This window comes from Podarcis gaigeae (genome assembly GCF_964106915.1).
Source record: "Podarcis gaigeae genome assembly, chromosome: 7".
Taxonomy (NCBI): Eukaryota; Metazoa; Chordata; class Lepidosauria; order Squamata; family Lacertidae; genus Podarcis; species Podarcis gaigeae.
The window spans coordinates 55,190,288-55,204,338 of NC_139683.1; positions in this window are offsets into that span (position 1 = coordinate 55,190,288).

The following is a 14,051-nucleotide window of genomic DNA, read 5'->3' on the forward strand; positions in this document are numbered from 1 at the left end:
ATGCCTATGATTTACATTTGAACAAAATGGCGTCAGTATCCCTTATTCCAAGCACAGTGGCACCAAATTATTTCTCTTTTTGGAACATTCATCTGTAGAACATGATTAGATAGGTCAGCCCTTTGTCAACATAAACCACCTCCAGGGAATTGGATTGCAGCAGGAATCCCAGCATGCATAGCTTATCATAAAGTGGGCAAGTGCGAGGAAAGGGAAACCTAATGATAAACCACAACTTTGAACTGATTCAGCTGCAACTGAGTGGGTGACTCTTTGAAATGCAGCCACACTAAAGAATTTCTACATGGCAAGTTCTTTGTGCGATTTATTAATTAATTAGGGTGTGCGTTGGCACAGTTAACTTGCAATCTGCACGCAGAGCCACTTCTACAAACACAGTGGGCACATATAAGTGCCTCCACTATATTACCTTTCTAGCAGGCCCAGGCAGTCCAACTTTTTCATACTAAGTGGGCTGCAAGAGTACTTTGACACGGAACTCCTGGGGGGTTGTCACATGCACGGGGGAAGGGAGCCCAAAATTTGATGACCCCATTCAGCCCTCACATTGCCTTCCCAAAGCCGAAGTGCTGAAGGCATGAGCCTATGTCAGGGTCCTAGAGCCCTCCCACCCCCTTCCCAAAGCTGGGACAGCACTAACTAGGCTTTGGGAAGAAGGCTGGAGCACTCTAGGGACCCTATCAGAGCCTTCACACCTCCTTCCCAAAGCCAAGGGCCTTGCTTACCTGACTTTGGGAAGGCAGCATGAGGGCTGGGCAAGGGAATTATCAAAAGTTGCTGACAGCTGCCAAAAAAGGCCTTGAGGGCTGCTGTTGGACAACCCTGCAGTAGGCATTGGCACAGTTGCCTGAATGCATGCATCAAGTCTAGGCTGTAATATAAACACACTAAAGGGGAAACCTCGTTTGAACTTGGAGGGACTTGCTTCTTCTGAGTAAGAATTGGGCCGCATATTTCACACATGCATGGTCATAAGATAGGGTTGCCATACGTCCGGGATTTCCCAGGCATATCTGAAATACTGCTGTCTGCAGCAGTGTCCGGGTGGAAATTGGTAAAAACGTCCAGGAAAATCCGGACGTATAGCAGCCCATGTTGGCAGTGCCATTTCCCCCTGATTTCCCATAAAAATAGATCAGAAACGGCAACCCTACATAAGAAAATAAGAAGAGCCTGCCCATCTAGTCCAGCATCCTGTTCTCACAGTGGCTACCCAGATTCCTGTGGGAAATGCACAAGAGCACTCTCCCCTGCTGTGGTTCTCAGCACCTGGTCTTCAGAAGCATTACTGCCTTCAAATGTGGAGGGGGAGCATAGCTATAACGGTGTGTAGGCATGTGTTTGTGTAATCCTCTTTTGAAGCCATCCAAGTTGGTGGCACCCCATTAATGCCTCTTGTGGGAGCAAGTTCCATAGTTGAAACTATGGCTGCGTGAAGAAGTGCTTTCTTTTATCTCTTCTGAACAAATCCTGTGGCCTCCCACTACTTTAGCTCTGAAGATGCTTGAGCTACAAAAAATGACACTGCCTGCTTTCTGAGTGTAGTCAAGATACTGGAGTTGTTACTTGATTACTTGCAGTGAGATGGGATGGCTTGGGTGTGCAGTCACAGAACAAAAAACCAACCACCCACAGACTGTGTTTTTCCTTTCCCCTGATGTCACTTCTTGCAACAGTTCAGCCAGCCAGCCACACTAGGCTTTTAAGTACATCATTTGATTACTCACCACTTGATCATTTACAGCTGAGTGTCTGAAATATGACCATGAAAAATAATGTTCTCCATTTTGTCCTCATGCCATTCGTATAAGTTAGGGCTGCCATATGTATGGACATTACCGCGATTTCAAAGGTGGAATTAATGTGGGGGGGGGGGGGCTTTCCAAAAGGCGGCACCTTGTCCTGGATCTTAGACAAGTCAATCCACAACTTTGGGGTTTGTCTAAAAAAAGCTCCACAACTGTGAAAGTTGAAACCTACATGGAAGTAGGTTTTCCAAAATACAGTAGTTCTTTGTTGCCTGCTTTCTTTTATAACTTTGTTTTATGTATTACTTTCTGTTTTGTTTATTGTTTTTCTGTTTTGAACTATCTTTAGAGAAAATAACGGAGGGTTTTGTTTTTTTTTGAAGTCCACATATGCAAAAACAAACCCACTACTGATCTTCAGATCAATCCATGTGACGCTGCTACTGGTACCTCACATCTGAGTTACAATTTGTGTAGCTGAATTTACTCCAGTCTGAGATTTATTAAAAAAAATAATTCCAGCAAGAAACATGGAATAATTCATTTGTATGCAGATGTAAAACTTGCATGAAGCATGTTTTATTAGAGATCAGTTAAAATGTGTACTACAATTTATTCAATACTGGTGCTAAATATTGGATATATGGTATCCATCTGAGTAAAGGCAGTCTAATTCACCAGTTAATTATATTGTTGTACAGTAAGGGAAATGACTGTTTTATGCTGATTTCTCTAAGCCGAAAGTTTAAGCCATTTCCTTTCCCTAGTTCTTGTGTCAATATTTCATATAATTTGGTTGAGGAAAAGGCATTGCGCAAGATAATAAGTGACCCCGAGTGATGCCTTTTCCTCCTTCTAATTATATCAATTTGAGTATGCAGAAGTATATAATTTTATAAACGTATAAATATAAGGCAGCTTGCGTTTTGGGAATGATCTTTTAGCTCCCTTTACAGACAGAGCAAATGCTTGTCTAAAATCTCTCTCCCACATACAAACACACATCCAAGTTGGAAATAATGAACAAAATTAGCTCTACCGTGTTTCAAGAACATAATGTCGCCTTTCCTCTTTCTTCATGCATTCATGGTTGTTTCACTGCCCTCGCGCAACAATACTCCCCAGTCCCCTTGTTTCAAAATAAATACCAGTGACTCTGCTTTTGACTGGAGCTGTCTGGTGGTTTGGAATGCAGCTCTCGCCAACATCTTAAGTAACTGGCACAAGGCGTCGGAATATAAAAATTGGCATCTTTCCATTCGAAAGTGCTGTGAAATATAGGCAGGAGGCCTGTTGTAGTGTTGCCGAGGCAAGTAAAATCACTTCCCATAAAAGTTCTTAAAGTCATGAATCACTTCATAAATTCAGAAAAAGGTACTTCCCATTATGAGGGATTATCTTCTCACTTTAAAGAAACAAAAACTGCCCATATACAGTATACACTCATCCCAACAACTAGCCAAAAGCAGAGCAATCTGCTCCTTCCAGGAACCTGGCCCTGTGACAAACGAAAGCCATGGGTGTGTTCGCAACAATCCAGGAACAACTTCTGTAGTGCTAACGGCTGATATTCCTGGATGGCAAATAAAATAAAGCCCTATCTATTAAAAAGTGATACTGTCATTTTCTTGTAAGGAGTTCATGCCGACAATCAGGTGGCTGTCTAGCTATCCTCCCTTTTCTTAAATATCTAACGAAAGTATGAATAAAAATATTGTTATGTGTGTGTGGGTGCCAGACCTCTTTAATCCCTGGATCCAGCAAGTGTTAAAAGCTAATCAAGCCAGGCTAGTTTCCTTGTGAGGTGTAAGGAAAACGAAGGATGTGGCTCTGTGGGAGATAGCAAGAAGGAATAAAGCCAGTGGAGGGCTGCAAAAGCAAAGAGAACAAAAGAGAGCCATGCAGGATTTCTGCTTGAATCCAAGGCTGCGGAAATGGGAGAAATAAGAACCTTTTGGGCTATTAATGCTGCGAACCCCTCCATCGCAGGCCCGGGTTTTATAGATATGTAAATAAACCATCTATCTTAAAGATGCCACAGTCCCCTCTGTGCCTCATTTCCAAAAGCAGACGTGAGTCCTGGGTGCGTTCCTGAAACCCTTGGAACCATTTGGAGACTGGGGTGGCGTGCAACAAGGCCGTCTAACTTTATCTGTTTCTGTTTGGGTGTTCAGACTCAATGTGACTGCATTCGCATTTGAGGGGAGATCAGAGCCATGCTTGCTGGCTGCGGTGGGGCAGAGCAGCCCTCCTGGCACTTGCACCACTGCTTTTTGCCTGAACAGACCAGGGTGAGCATAGGACTGAGCAGCTCCACCCACAGTGGACTGCTTGGTTGATAGCAGTGGCCCTGCCAGCACAACTGCACAACCCCAACCTTGCTATGTCTCTGCTCTAGTCCCCTCCAAGGAAGCAGTGACACTGCAATCAGGAGGGCAGCTCTATGCCCCGTGTAGTTAATGCTTGCCGAACCTGTCCTTTCTCCCGTGCTCTTGTTGCCTAGCACAGCCACCTTCCAAACATTGCAGGGGGAAGGTCTGAAATGGGTAGCTTGCTCTAAGTTTGCAGTGTCCCTACCTGGTTTCAAATTCCGATCACAAAGCAATCTAAATTACATGGTGAATCTACATGTGCAGAGAAGTGTTCCCAGTTCAGACCTTTCCCTTCCAACATGTGATAAGTGGTGAGATGGAGTGATGCAAATGCGAAAGAAGCGAATGGACCTGGTGAGCACACACACACACACACACACACACACACACCTTGCCCCTTGGGACTGTTTTTTGCACAAGGACATACCTGTACCTCCCCCACAAAAAGAAAACATAAAAGCATAATACAAGATTGCTGGACCATCTAGTCCAGGGGTAGGCAACCTAAGGTCTGTGGGCCAGATGTGGCCCAATCGCCTTCTCAATCCGGCCCAAGGACGGCCCAGGAATCAGTGTGTTTTTACATGAGTAGAATGTGTCCTTTTATTTAAAATGCATCTCTGGGTTATTTGTGGGGCATATGAATACATTCATCCCCCCTCCCATATAGTCCGGATCACCACAAGGTCTGAGGGACAGTGGACCGGCCCACGGCTGAAAAAGGTTGCTGACCGCTGAGCTAGTCCAGCATCCTGTTCTCCCCATGGCCACTTGGTTGCCAGTAGAAAAGCAGCAAGCAGGTCCTGTGCCCAAGAGCATTCTCCCCTCCTGTGGTTTCCAGCAAATAGCATTTGGAAGCATTGCTGCTTCCAACCATGGAGGTGGAGCATAACCATCATGACTACTAGCCTTATCCCCTAGCACATACTCGTTGTCTTAGACCAGGTTCATGTGTTAGCTCAAGTGACACAAGTTGGTTACCGATGCAATTACTGAGGAATCCCACTTGGGGAAGATGGGACATGCTTCTCCTGCTATGCTACTAGACAGGGGAAATCCATTTATAACAGGTAAGTAAGGCCACAACTTTGCAACCTAGTAAAATGAAACACGGGTGCATCAATTTGCACCACTATAACTGAACTTGCTGTTGCTGAAAAGTTATAGGATATATGTGTAAGTGAATGATCCAGTGATCCAATTTCATCATACCCTATATGTGCCTTTCTCTGTGAAACATTGCCATAATAGGCAACTGGATGTCGGCAGACCAGATCCAGGCCATAGTTGTCTGTATGCTAGCCCACCATTCACACCTGCTCTGTAGTAATGATTAGCGACTCTAGCTCTGTCTAGCAAGCAGATACTGATGGTAATAAAAGGGTTTCCTAGCAACCAAATAGTCCTCACTTCAGCTGTGGAACCTGGATGTGCTGTGGTCTGGGTAAGAGGAAAATTATTAACATCCATAACACGCCTGCAAAGCAATGGTCAGGAATTAATGTATACATGCAGAGGGTCCATGTCCAAGCAATGAGAGTTCGGTGGGTGAGCTTTACTTGGGCCTGGTGAACCCACCTAAGGCTACAAGTCCACCTCCCTGGGGAGGGGTGGATATAGGCTAAATTATAGATATACTTGAGGATATTTATGTGGAAACATTTCCCTGTGCAAGTTGTTTGTTGAAACTAATGGAATGAGCAGCACTCTGAGCAGTGAACTGTTGTTGAAGGCTCCTTTCTAGAACAAAGATAAGGTACTGGAAAATCTTGGGTTGGTAGTTTGAGAGACATAGTGCAAGTTCAGGCAGTATCTTTGGCTCACCCAAGCTGAGAGAGGTGACAACTGCTTAAAGTCAGCTTATTCATGTAAAATCCAATACAATTAGGCCTAAATTGCAATATTGATTCCTCAGACTATTGGCCATGCAATTGAGACCTATGGGCATTAGATGTTATGTGAATATGCAAACTTGGGATGTGCTATCCTTCCATAGATGATTGAAGAAAGCACTCCCTGGAATGGCTAAATTGGTTCAAAGATATTATCAGAACTGGCCCAGAGGAAAACTTTGTGTAACATCCTGGCATGAGAATGACAGGTCCCAGCATTCCTTAATTCCTGCTGGTGTTTTCTGTGTTCAGGCAAGAAGAGCCAACAGGGTGTTTCAGCAGAAAGGAGCGGACAACACAATGATTTGGAAAGTCCCAGGAAATACGGAAGCTAATGCTGCAGTCATGATTTATAGGCCTCAGAATATGTGTGTACACAGTTTTACAAGATTTCCCAAATACAAAGCAATTTCATATGTTAATACACACCTTATTATGCACACTTTACCTCAGCAAATACATTTTTGTTCAAATTATTTGGCCAGAGAACTGCATTGCAAAATGTGGAAAACGGAATTTCAAAGGATAGTTGTGTTTCTGTTCTGGAAAACGTGAATTAGGTAGGTTCACTGTTAAATGAGAAATGAATGAAATTTCTGCCCCACCCCCCCACCCCCCAAACCCCCCAACACCCTTGGATCATGTCCAGTCACTTATTGAACTCAGGAGACTTTCCAAACTATGTAATGCCTTAGGTTACGATGGGGGCTGCTTCTTTAAAAATAAAATCAGAGGTCCTGCAAGATTTGTAAAAAGTCCTTAAGTATGAGTTACTTCTGGGCTGTGATACTTATTACAATTTTTTCAGGGCTTTTTTAAATCCAGAACTTGCCGGAACTCAGTTCCGGCACCTTTCAGGTGGGCGCCACTGCCATTTTTAGAGGGGGGTGTTGATGGAGAGTTCTGGTATCTCTTTTCTATAAAAATAACACTGATTTTGACGGGGGGGGGGGGAGAGACATGCAGCGAGAAATAAAACTTACTGGATAAAGCAATTAGAATCAAAATAGTGGCTTCAGCTCACAATAAATCTGCTCTATTGGATGTTTCATAATGGAGCCTGTCAGAGTACCCTGCAGCTTACAATCAGTGACCCTTAGTTTCAGCATACATTACGACCATCCAGACAGAATCGCACTGATCCAGCAGTCTGTTGTGGGTGCAGGGAACTCTAAAGTGTACACACACACAGCTTTCCTCACCCATGAGGGACTCCCCATTCACTTCAGTGGAAACAACCAATCTTTGTGGGAGCATCAACTGGGAAGAGCCATCGTGCAGAAACCTCGTGTGTGCATCAGAAGGAACAAAGGCTCTTTATCAGACTGACTGAGTGTGAAACAGCAAAGAAAACAAATGCTTAAAACCCATTAAGCTCAATTAGACCAAAGTGTATAGCAGATTTTTGTGGGGCTGAAGCATTTTAAATTTTCTCTGGATTGAACTGGCTCTCCTTACACAGATTTATGATAGAAAACGAGGGAGGAGTTTGTATGGTGATTTCAAGACGCACACACACCCCACTGCTTTTTTATTGCTGCATTGGGAAGAGAAGGAGGAGAATTGGTTGACAGATATTTAGCTTTTTACAACAAAGGACATATTTTTAGCACACTGCACTAAATGAGAAGTAGACACACAACTCCCATTAACGATAGTGTGAAGTGAATGTGTGGTCTCTCATTCACTGCACTGGAAATTTACCCCTAAGGGTCCACATAAATTTGAGCTGTTGACCATGTGAAATGTTCTTTTATGGGCAATAAGGACACTGAGAGTCAGGAACATGTTTTCTGAAGCTATGGCCACATAACCGATATTTGTCTGCGTAATTCTTCAATTTTTCTAGCCATAACTCTTCATTTTCCCCCTACCCAGATTCCACATAGGTTGCACACATTACTTATATGGACTGCAAAAAATAGCTGAGGGGGGAAAATGATTTTAGTGACTGTATATTTTGTTATCGAATTAGGCCCTGAACTATAATTTGCCATCTCTGTGTTTTGATGAGAAGACCTTTTCTATGTTATCAAACTAATATATCGTAGTAAATTCTGTATATTCTCTTTCTGTAATATATAATATGTGTTCTATAAAAAATGAACTTCAGAGTGTGTGGGGATGGGGGTGGCGGGAGGGGGGGGGAAGCAAATACATCCTTTATCTTTTCCTGGAGAAACAAAAGAACTTGCCAGTTTGAAATTGTTTGCTCTTGAATCTTACCTTATATTTGATTATGTAAATAGAGGAGAATTGTACTATGTGGCACACGTCTTTTGGAAAATTTAATTTCTATTCTATGCCTATGAGTCTCAAACCTGAAAATATTAGCAATTGACAATAAAATAGCTGGGTTTTCCTTCCGTGTTATCAAGATGCCTCTCAAATAATGTAGGGAAAGTGCCTTTTAAGGCAGGTTTCCTTCATAACATCCTGGGCGTTTTGCATTTGACAACCAAAAATAAGGGGTGTGAAGTAAACATGGTTTTCCAAAATGCTTTGTAGGATTTCACCTTTATTTCCAGTCTATAGTTTTTAACACATATTATTTCCGCCCAGTTTTGAATCCTGCTACATATATAAATTCTCAAAGGACTTCTTAGTACCGGTAATCCCTTCAAATACACCAGTTTAAATTGTTGGAGTCAAAACAAATGTTCTTATTTCCTCTTTGACCTGATACGTTTGGGAGCCAGAAGGCAGCAGGTTGAACTATTTAACCAAGGACATGTATCATCCCTCTGCTAACAAATCTTTCTAACCCTGGAAAATAATAAAAAATGAACCTATATATTCAAGAGTTAAAATGAAATGATGGGGCTATTGACCGCCTTTGCCACAGCATGCCCTTTTTCCACACTGTGTATATAGAGCTCTCCACATGTCTCTTTGTACCCAATCATGGTTTCTTCAGATCTAGAAGAAACCACCTGCTGTTATGCAACTTGAATACACACCAAAGTAGGTTGTGAACACACCCAAAGAATTCTGGGCATTGTAGTTTGTTAAGGGTTGCTGGTAATTGTAACTGAATTAGGAATATACTACAGTGCCCAGAATTCTTTGAGGGGAAAAAATGTGCTTTGAATGCGGTTCAAAGGTATAATGTGTACACATTCTAAATCTCAGTGACTGGAAATAAGAATATATTTTAAGTAAGCAAGTAATAAGTTTGGTTGCAGAAGTATAGCTCTCTAAGGACATCTGTTTGCAGTAGTCTATAATTCATGGCTATCCATACATTTCTTTATATGAAAGGGACCAAAAAACCTCACACAACCCAACTTAAATGTTTGTATAGACCCACTGGAAAAACATATTTTTATGGGTACTGTATTAAAAAGAAAAAACACACTGAAACCACTATAAGAGATCTATAAAGCGGACCAAGTGTTGTATTGATTCACCCAAATGTATCTTCTATTCATTCTGATATTGAAAATAGATCTCAACATCACACACCCCTTCCCTGCCCTCTTCTATATAGAACATAATGGAGGTGTTCACATATTACATTCAACAAGTGTACAAACTATATACCTCTGCGCACAAATAGTTGAGCTGTACACTTGTAGCACCACATACATGTAATATTTAAATGGGTGTACCTCATTGTGCACCTATGTGCACAATAGTTGAGTTGTACAAATCAACACTCTTTCACACAAACACTTGTACAAATATAGAGACAGCTTGTATCTGTATTCAGTACAGCAGTCTGAACAGGGAGATGCTGTGTTTATTTGAACATGGTGTCTTATTGGCTCTGCAAATTCAGACCCCAGGAAATGATAAAATATGGTTTAGATTGATGACTCATCACATTTTCGTGTTAAGATACAGCAAATGTACGTCTGAGGCTTCAGGTTACATTGATGTAAAGGAAAATGTTTAAAACTTCGGGCCTAAAAAGCCCTGCCGTCTAAATTTCTTCTTGTGGATTTTTCCCGCTGTCACACATTGTAAGGTGTCAGTACATACTCTTGACAGCCAAATTTTAAAATGATTGCACTAGAATCCCAAGAACACTTTCACAAAAAGTCTTCCTGTTGAAATCAGTATACAAACTTGTAAGTGCTTTCAGGATCATACCATTTAGCACCTGCACATATGCTGCAATTTCTGTGCATACACCACACAAATAAAGAGAAGTGTTAGCAATCTGTTTAAAAAATGCCATCACTTTAGTTGCAAAGGAGATGTTACAATCTTGATGTCATTTTATACAGTCGGTTGTAAGTTAAAGACAAAAAGAGGTGTTTAAGGTGCAACATTAAAACAGGATGTGTGAGTGTGACTTGAAAGGAAGAGGAGAGAAATGAAATTCATGATAAATGGGACAATCAGCATTACTAGAGCAGTCACTGACTGTGAGAGTCAGTGTCAAAGGTCAAAAAGGAGGCGAGATTTGGAAGAGCGGAGAAACGAATAAAAGGACAGATAAGTAGCACAGCACAGGAATGGATATGAGCAAGCCAGTCAGCAACCCAAATGGCTGTTTTTGAAAGCATTTGGCTTCATGCAATTTGTTTATCGTGTACATGCTTAGAGCTGAAATATGCCAGACAAAGAAGCCATTTATTTAGAGATGTCAGTGGCTAAGACCACATTCATAAGCAATACTCGGAAGTAAATCCTATTAAATTCAAGTTAGGCCTGAAGCCCTTGAGAACGCCTTTTTGAAAATATAAATATAGGTGGTAAGATTGGAAGATGGGAAGCATGCATCATGAAGTCAAATAATTGCCCTTAGAAAAATTAAATTAGGGCTTTATATCGGAATGGTTTGATGGCACCCAGTTCCGTAGTGTATGTTAACAGATGCAGTCTTTTGTATCTGTATTACACATCTAGGCCAGAGAAGCATATCAAGGGCTACGCAATATAACTGCAGAGCTGGCATTTCCCCTCCTCACCCAAAGCATTCACTTGATACATTATTATTATTATTATTATTATTATTATTATTATTATTATTACATTATACATTATTATTATTATAATGCAGGTTGGGGTGACATCATTGCACTGGGGCAGGAAACTTGAAAGCCACTGCTTGTGAGTGCTACCAAAACAGGTTGCCTATATGATCCATTTCTTCTATTGGACAAACCGAGTTTGACTCTAGAGTGTATTGTTTTTACTAAATCTATATCCAGTCACAACTCAATGAGTAGAAAAATCTGTGCAACTGATGGGAAGTGGCACTAAGGCTACACACCTGTACCCGCTTTCCTGGCAGTAAATTCCACTGAAGTCTGTGGTGCTTTCCTCTGAGCAGAAAAGTATAGGATTGCATGTTTAAGTTTTACTTTCTGTATTATTCACGGATGGTCAAAGCTCTAAAGTGAGAGAAATAAATTTGCATAACCAAAAGGTCATGTGGTGAAAAGTCCCCTGGGATAGCTCAGCTGCTAGAGCATGAGACTCTTAATCTCAAGGTCAAGTCCCACGTTGGGCAAAATATTCCTGCAATGACCCTCATGGTCCCTTCCAACTGTACAATTCTATGATTCAACGATCTGTCACTCAATTCTCCTGGTGTGGTATAGTTGTTTGGGTGTTGGACTAGAACCTGGGAGACTGGGGTTCAAATTCCCAATCACCACGAAGCTCACTGAGCGACCTTGGGAGAGTCACCATCTGTCAACCTTACCCTGCCTCACAGGGTTGTTGTGAGGATAATATGGAGGGGGAGAGCCATTTATGCCACCTCAAGCTCCTTAGAGAAAAGGTAGGATATAAAAATCTAAAGAAAAGTATATACCAGGCATCTCAAATTCCCAGCATCAGATGCAAAATATGAATTCTGTAAGGTCTTAAGCGCTTTCAATGTATTATTTCCAGATTAATGCTTGATTGTTGGAGGGAATGTGAGTCCTGTGGTAAATACTGCCATTTATGTTGGGAGTGCCCACTAGTAAGTGTTCAGCGGCCTTGAGAGAGTGTTTGGAGGTGCAGGGAGAGATTGTTTTGACTATACACAATTTTGCCTTTATGCTGTGTCTCTGGATATTAACCCCCATTTAAGTTGAGAGTCCACTGTAGTTGGAAGCTATTCACATAACCACCTGCCTGCCATCAAGAGATGTCCATACATGTGTATGTCTATCTGCTGTGTCTACAATTAGAATGCTGAAGTGGGGTCTAAAACAATCAAAATAGAATTCACGAAGATAGGGCAAGGATTCTAAATACCCATAAAAGTGCAGTAAAACAGATCCTATTGCTAAAACTATTCTAGCACAAACAAAAGCTTGTGTTTCAACTGCTAAAACATCTTCCTTTCAACGCAACCTAAATAAAGTTGTTCACTGCTGCCATAGCAGTATCTAAAATCACCCAATCCCCACCTATAGCTACCTTTATTTTTTCCTCGACGCATGGTTGTGCTAATGCTGGGGGGTCTGAAGAAAGGAGGATGTCCTCAAGATGGAGACATTACTGTTCTGATCTCCTACTCATCCTTTTCTATTCTCCCATGTGACTTAGTATTGTGCTTCTGGACTTATTCCAAGCAATTGTAGAAGAGCCACCTATTAAAAAATCCCTCAAAACTTATGTCAAGGGCTGGACTAAGAACTGCAGGCAGCTTGTAGCGTCACTTGTGCTGGAATCCAAGCAACTTGTCCTATGCTTTACTGCAACTGTACACTGGAGCACAGGAGTGGGATGTAGATCAGCTTAGTGTAGGCTAAATATTTTTTTTTTTTTTCCAAAATTTTTATTAGGTTTTTTTAATAAAAGAGATACAAAAATAAAAAACAGCATTGTTTGTGTCTTTACAAAATTTCATAACATCTTTGGACTTCCTCGCGTCATCCGCTCGCACTTACATTGTTCATAAAATTTTTCAAGCAAATTACCATCTTATTTGTAATCTTATAACCAATCATTACAATATAGTCTAATAATGCTCATCTAATTTAGTGATGGCCAATTGTTTATAATCAAGCATCCTTCTTAGCATTCCATCAAATTACAATAATTTTGTAAATAAATCTTAAATTTCTTCCAGTCTTCTTCAATCCTTTCTTCTCCCAGGTCTCGAATTCTGCCAGTCATTTCCGCCAGCTGCATATAGTCCATCAGCTGCATCTGCCATTCTTCCAGCGTGGGTAGATCTTGAGTTTTCCAGTTCTTTGCGATGAGTATCCTTGCTGCCGTTGTTGCATACATAAAGAAAGTTCTGTCCTTCTTTGACACCTTCTGGCCGACAATACCCAGAAGGAAGGCCTCTGGTTTCTTAGTGAAAGTATACTTAAATACCTTTTTCAGTTCATTATATATCATTTCCCAGAAGGCCTTCACTTTAGGGCAAGTCCACCAGAGGTGAAAGAATGTTCCTTCATTTTCTTTACATTTCCAACATTTATTGTCAGACGAGTGGTATATTTTGGCAAGCTTAACTGGGGTCATGTACCATAGTGTAGGCTAAATAATATTAATTTCACACTTGTGCATATCATTCGTATGCAGAACAGCTGGAGATTTCTTTACCAGCAAAGCCATTCTGCACCTAAGGCTTGACAGGAAGTGGCATGTAAATAGCAGTTAGTCAGATGTAACCAAAACACTCTGACTTTAATTAATCCCCCATCTAATGAGTGTAGAAAACAACAACAACAACAACAACACTTTTATTATTTGAACCCTGGGTTGTCCCAGCCATTCTGGGTGGCTTCCAACAAATATAAAAGTACAGTGGTACCTTGGGTTACAGACGGTTCAGGTTACGTGTTTTCACGTTACGGATGCGCCGAAACCCAGAAGTACCGGAATGGGTTACTTCTGGGTTTCAGCGCTTGCGCATGCACAGAAACACTAAATCGCGCTTTGCGCATGTGCCAAATCGCCAAATCGCGTCACATGCATGCACAGACGCGGCTCTGAGGGTTGCAAACGTGCCTCCCGCACGGATCACGTTCGCAACCTGAGGGTCCACTGTATTATAATAAAAGATCAAACATTAAAAACTTCCTGATACAGGGCTGCCTTCAGATGTCTTCTAAACG